This window comes from Perca fluviatilis, chromosome 12 (assembly GCF_010015445.1).
Source record: "Perca fluviatilis chromosome 12, GENO_Pfluv_1.0, whole genome shotgun sequence".
NCBI lineage: Eukaryota > Metazoa > Chordata > Actinopteri > Perciformes > Percidae > Perca > Perca fluviatilis.
The window spans coordinates 27,685,098-27,691,097 of NC_053123.1; positions in this window are offsets into that span (position 1 = coordinate 27,685,098).

Sequence of the window (6,000 nt, forward strand, 5' to 3'; positions counted from 1 at the left end):
GGAATTGTTGGGTCTTTGTGGTTGTGGTCTAGATCTACTCTAATCTGTAAAGTGTCTTGAGATAACTCTGGTTATGATTTGATACTATAAATAAAATTTAATTAAATTGAATTGAATTTTTGTTTGGATAGAACAAGCTTTGGATAGAACACAGATGATTTTGTTAAATAACAAGCTGTAAAATAACTATGGCTGTCAGCATTAACATGTTAATCGCGTTGCGATTAAGGGCCGAGCATAACGCGTACATTTTTTTTAATCGCATTCCGCCATTTATAAATTTATTTTCACTTCACTCTGCTTCACGTCGTGCCTAACAGGCTACTATTTTGACCCTTTGCCGAACCTTTACTTATCATCAAGCTGTCATACTTCCTCCTAACACATCCTCCTGATGCTGGCTGCAGGCATGATGGAGAAATGCATATGTAACACATTTCTGAAAATGGCTTTTTATTTTCCAAAACTCACGGACGGCTCGTAGACAAGTAGAAAGCCATATGCACATTGTGTAATGCCGAACTAAAATATCACCGAAGCACGTCAAGCTTGAGCTACCACCTACGAGCTAAGCATAGTACAGTTAACGTGACTCAGGTTGATGTTAGTGGGCTCAGGCAAAGCACTATTTTGGAGAGTGCTACTCGCCGACCTGTTGTTGAAACCAAAGTGCAAACGCTGTCTCATCAACCGGCGATCACTGGACGTCAGTGAGTAACAGAGGTGGGTAGTAACGAGTTACATTTACTCCGTTACATTTACTTGAGTACGTTTTTGAAAAAATTATACTTCCAGGAGTAGTTTTAAATCACTATACTTTTCACTATACGTCATTGTTTTTATCCCCCCTGCGTACGCCTCATTTATATATATATGTCAATGCTCATTTTAATGTTTTATTTTGACAGAGAGAGAGAGACTTCCGCTAAAGGCTCTACCACGTGACTGTGTTTCACCAATCAAACGTAGTTGTGCAGTCTCGTCACGTGACCATACTCAATCTCATCGGCGGGACGGGTTAGCTTTACAATGTCAGAATCAGCCGTCGGCAATGCAGACATAGACGAGGAGGAACACCCCAGATCAACATGTCCTGGATTTATTTCAGTTACCCGGCTTCACCTAACCTAACAACTGCGGTCCCGCAAGCTGTGTCACGACGGTGGTTAACAACTAGTTCAATCAACCCAGGGTTTCCCAATCTAGCGGCGCGTGTTCACATAAAAGAGGCGATGTTTGCACAACATGACCAATAGCCACATATTTTACATAAGAAGAGCAAACTTTAATTCTACATAAATATAAAGAACACAGACACGGTTTTACAGGCAAAACGCAATACAGTCGCTGCTTCCTAAAACAGGAAGGAAAGCCGGCAAAAAAAATAAAATAGGCGACGCTGTAGATGCGTAAATCCCAACGCTTATCAATATCACTTCCCCATCAGTCAGGCACAAGATCTGACCATAATTACACTTGTCCTTTCCATAAACTGCCGTTGCTTCTGCCTATTATTTCAGTTGCAACCCTGGCAGTGGAAGCGATCGTGAGAGCAAATAAAAAATATAAAAAACATAATTCAAATCGCTGTGCGCATTGGCGACACACGGCTCAAGAAGCCAACAAATAGCCAATATGTAATTCCCTCCCATTAAAATCTATATATTTCATAAATATACCCATCAGGGAATGTTAACGGGGTTGTCTGTCTCTAAATGTTTTTGTATGAGCGCACCCCTCTCTCCCTCTCTTTCTCTCTCTCTCTCTCTCTCTCTCTCCCTCTCTCTCTCTCTCTCTCTCTCTCTCCCTCTGCGCACCGAGCTCCGCCTGATCTTCTAAGAACGGTGATCGCCGTTATCAATCGAGTATTGATTGGTCAGTAGGCGGTGCTTTTACACCGGTTGATCTCTGATCTCCAACATAACCTGCTCCCGACCAGGTTAGGCGTCCAGCATGAGTTACCACGGCGATTGAACCTGGTAACAAGTGATCCACCTTTGTGATACAGAAAACCAAATTTTGTTCGTAGTCCAGGTCTCTGGCCTCATAATGAAAGCATGTTTACCTTAGTAAAAGTGCCAAACAGCAGCTACATTACCTTGTTCTAGTTCTGCATGTAGAGCCTGGTAAAAAAAAAAGTATAAAGGTTTGGAAATTTGTGTTACTTGTGCTTATTTATTTTTTATGTATTATTATTTTATTGATTTTATTTTTTAAGTATTTGAATTTACCTGGATTATTTTTAATTTAAGCTATTTTGTAATTAATTAGTTAATTAATTTTAATTCATTTTATTGATTCGATGAACTATAATTTGCCTAAAGATGATTATTTTGTATTTTTGTCCGTCTGATTGAATGTTTGTGTTAAAAATAAACCAGACGTTACTCAACAGTTACTCAGTACTTGAGTAGTTTTTTCACCAAGTACTTTTTTACTCTTACTCAAGTAATTATTTGGATGACTACTTTTTACTTTTACTTGAGTCATATTATTCTGATGTAACAGTACTTTTACTTGAGTACAATTTTTGGCTACTCTACCCACCTCTGATAAGTAATCAAAATAATTTAGAAGTTACTGCACACTATATTGACTCCGGTAAGTAGGGTTGGGTACCGAAATGTGTCGACATAAACGGTAGTAATACGAGACCGAATAAGAACGAAAATTTCGGTGCCTCATTTCGGTGCCTGACTTTATACTACACCTGACAGCAGGTAACGTTAGCCTACCTTTAGCTAGCAGCTGGATTAAACACGGTTAAAATGCTGACAGCTAACGTTAAACAATGTAAAGTGTGACTGTATTTCACTGTAGAGGATTCAAACACCGGGACGTAAAGCGTCTTATATACTAGACACAGCCCAGCTGGCGCGCACAAATGTGACGTCATGGGATCGCCGTGAGTATTTATACATGCGCTGGTGCTCGCGACACTAGTTGCAGTCTTCTCCTGAACAGCGGTGGCGCTAATGAGCAAAGGTTACCGACGTTGCTCTTTCAACGGACTAAAAGAAGAAGAAAAAGGTAAACAACGGCAGAACTGGCAGCAGCATTGCCGTCAATGCTTCGATTTGATTCGATGACCTACTTCGTCGGCTCAAGCCTTTCATTCACCATAAAAAAGCTCATCTTAACCCAGTAAGTTTACATGAGAGACTTGCAGTCACTGTGAGAGTCCTGACATCCGTTCTACAACTCGTTCAGGCCACCTGTTTCCGCTTTGTTGCGCGCCGCTGAAAAAAAAAGAGCCGTGCGCGACCTTGGCTCGCGCGCTATATATCAGGCGCGCCGGCAGGATATTACGTCATTTTGACGTCAGGATGGCGAGCGCCACCTTGGATGCGTCTAGTGTAAAAACCCCTTAACAGTCTGCTCTGCAGCGCAGCAGCTGCTGTTGTCGGAATTAAACAACACAGACGGTGCGTTCACTTAAAACAGGTAGCCTCATGGTGCATTCACAGTAAAATACCATTTTCCCATCTGGTGCTTGTTTTTGTCGTTCAACTGCAATTTACTGGTGAAATAAGTTATTGTTATAGTTATTACATTATTATTAAATCTTTAATTTTGACCATGGCCTTCACAAGAAACAAGAAATTACAAAGGATTTAAACTACACTATACAATTAACCTTCAGGAGGCAAAGATAATGAAAGAACTATGTTTCTTTCAGGTGCTACAAATAAGTATGTATCATGTTCACATGTGTCATCACACTATGCAGGACTTAACTGTGCTGAAGCTTTCTTTCACTATTACCAAGCCTAACCATTATACATCGAGAAACATCTGATGCGTGGAAGTAATTGGACTGTAATTGTATGAGTTTAACTTTTGAAAGTTTCCTTATTGTTGCATGGTGACAGAGGTTGAAAGGCGGCGTTATAGGTTTGCAGGGCTCAAGGCCTGATATGGGAAATTGAAACACTTAACCTGGTGCTGCCGTTTTGAGCGATTAATGCAGCTTGAGTTGTTCTCTGGGGATAAAGCAGCTTCTTCATGGTGCTGCACATCCACAATGTTTTTTTTTAACCTTTATCCAGGTAAGTCAATTGAGGACAAATTCTCATTTGCAACAATGACCTGTCATATTCACACTCATACCTGGAAGCTGCCCAGTACAACCACAGTCTAATCTGCTGGCCACTGAGAAGCTCCACTGGAGTTGGGGTTAAGGGCCTTGCTCAAGGGCACCTCAGTGGTGGTAATGAGGGAGGGTCAAGGGCTGCTGTTTCATTTTCCCCACCCAGATTTTATCCTGTCGACCTCCCGGTCACAAGCCCGCTTCTTTAACCTCTAGGCCACCACTCCCGAGTTAAGTGAAAGATCGGAGTACTTCCTCCAACATTGATTAAAACAACGGAGTGCAGTTTTTGGCCACTTAAACAGCCGGAAAGTATACGTAAAGAAGATCATGCCATTCAAAAGTGAGTTTTAGAATCATGTTGGCTTTTGGTATTTAATTTCTTTTTTTCTGTCTTTTACAGATAAATAGAAAAACAAAACATTTTCTTTGAGTGTAATTTACACCTATGAACAGCTCTGTTTGCATATGAAATTAACTTTTTAATGGGGAAACAAATATCTATTGACGCAGAGAGGGCTGCTTTTAGGTTTGGAGTAGGCTCCTTAGTTCGGGTCCTGATGCTACAGTGTGCATTATATGCATAACCATTCACATTAAGCATACAGCATTAGCAATGTTTTTCCCATTGGAACTGGACTGACCTGCACAGAGTCCTATACTATACTGTACAGTAAGTGAGAGTCCTCTAAACGTAACCCATGGTGATTATACTGCAGCACAATGTTTGATATCTGAGATAATCAAGGAGCTGAAGAGGAGCCAGCCTATGGAGGACTAAAAATGACAGAAGGAAAAATAAATAAATAAATAAATGCAGAAATATAGTGAAAATAAATACATTTTGGTAACATAAATGGCTATTTCTGTATTTTTATATTTATTTATTTATGCATTTCTATATGTATTTATTTATGTATTTCTACATTTATTTATATATGTATTTATATATTTATTTCTACATTTATTTATTTATGTATTTCCACATTTCAACATTTATTTTTCCCTGCGCCTGTATGCTAATTGGGTGGGGGTGCCAACATCAGTCTGAAGAAGGATTGGTTAGAGCGATGTGATCGAATCTACTACACTGCCTTGATTTCACTGGTACAAGGAAGCCTACTCGGTAATGCTGATGTGCAGGTTGAACACCCCTATACAGCATAGTGTATATTAATGATAAACAACTAGATTTTCAAAACTGGAGGAATATATAACCGCCATAAACGATATTTTGAGATAAAATTGTGATAAAATAACTTCCGAATCTATCTATCACTGACCGGAAGTGACGTAACGCGAGGGAGTCTGGTCAAGTCTATGTGGTTTGGGCTAGCTAGCTGCCAACAGCTCATAGCTAGCTTAATGCAAACTGCATTGATGTCAAGGCAGACAATTACGAAAACCTGTTCTAAAGCTCAGTCTCTCCCTCTCTCTGTATACTGAAGCCCTGATGCTAGGAATTTGCAGTCAACGCATTTTTAATCCAGATAAGGGAATGATTTCAGATGCAATTTTAGCTACTCCTGTCATCAAATCATCAGCTACCAAATGTTTGCTAATGCAATAGCCAAGTTAACATGTATGTTACTAGTTAGATGGTGGATTGCCCAATACATACACGCTCAAATCACTTCTTTATTCTGAAATTATTAGACTAAAACATTACGAAATCAGCCAAATTAAGAGTTACAAGAATTAAAAGTAAGACTTACTCTGCTAAGAGCTCTTTTTCGGTGTATGGAATTTCTGCCCACGCCAGATTCAGGTGAAAGCCTTGATGGTGGTGGACTTGATTTCATCGAGTGCACCGAGGGAACAGCATCGGTAATCAGCCTCACATGGTCCTTACTCCAAAATCCCATCCGAGACTCCAACAAATCTCCAGGTCTATAACTCTCCGGAGTGAA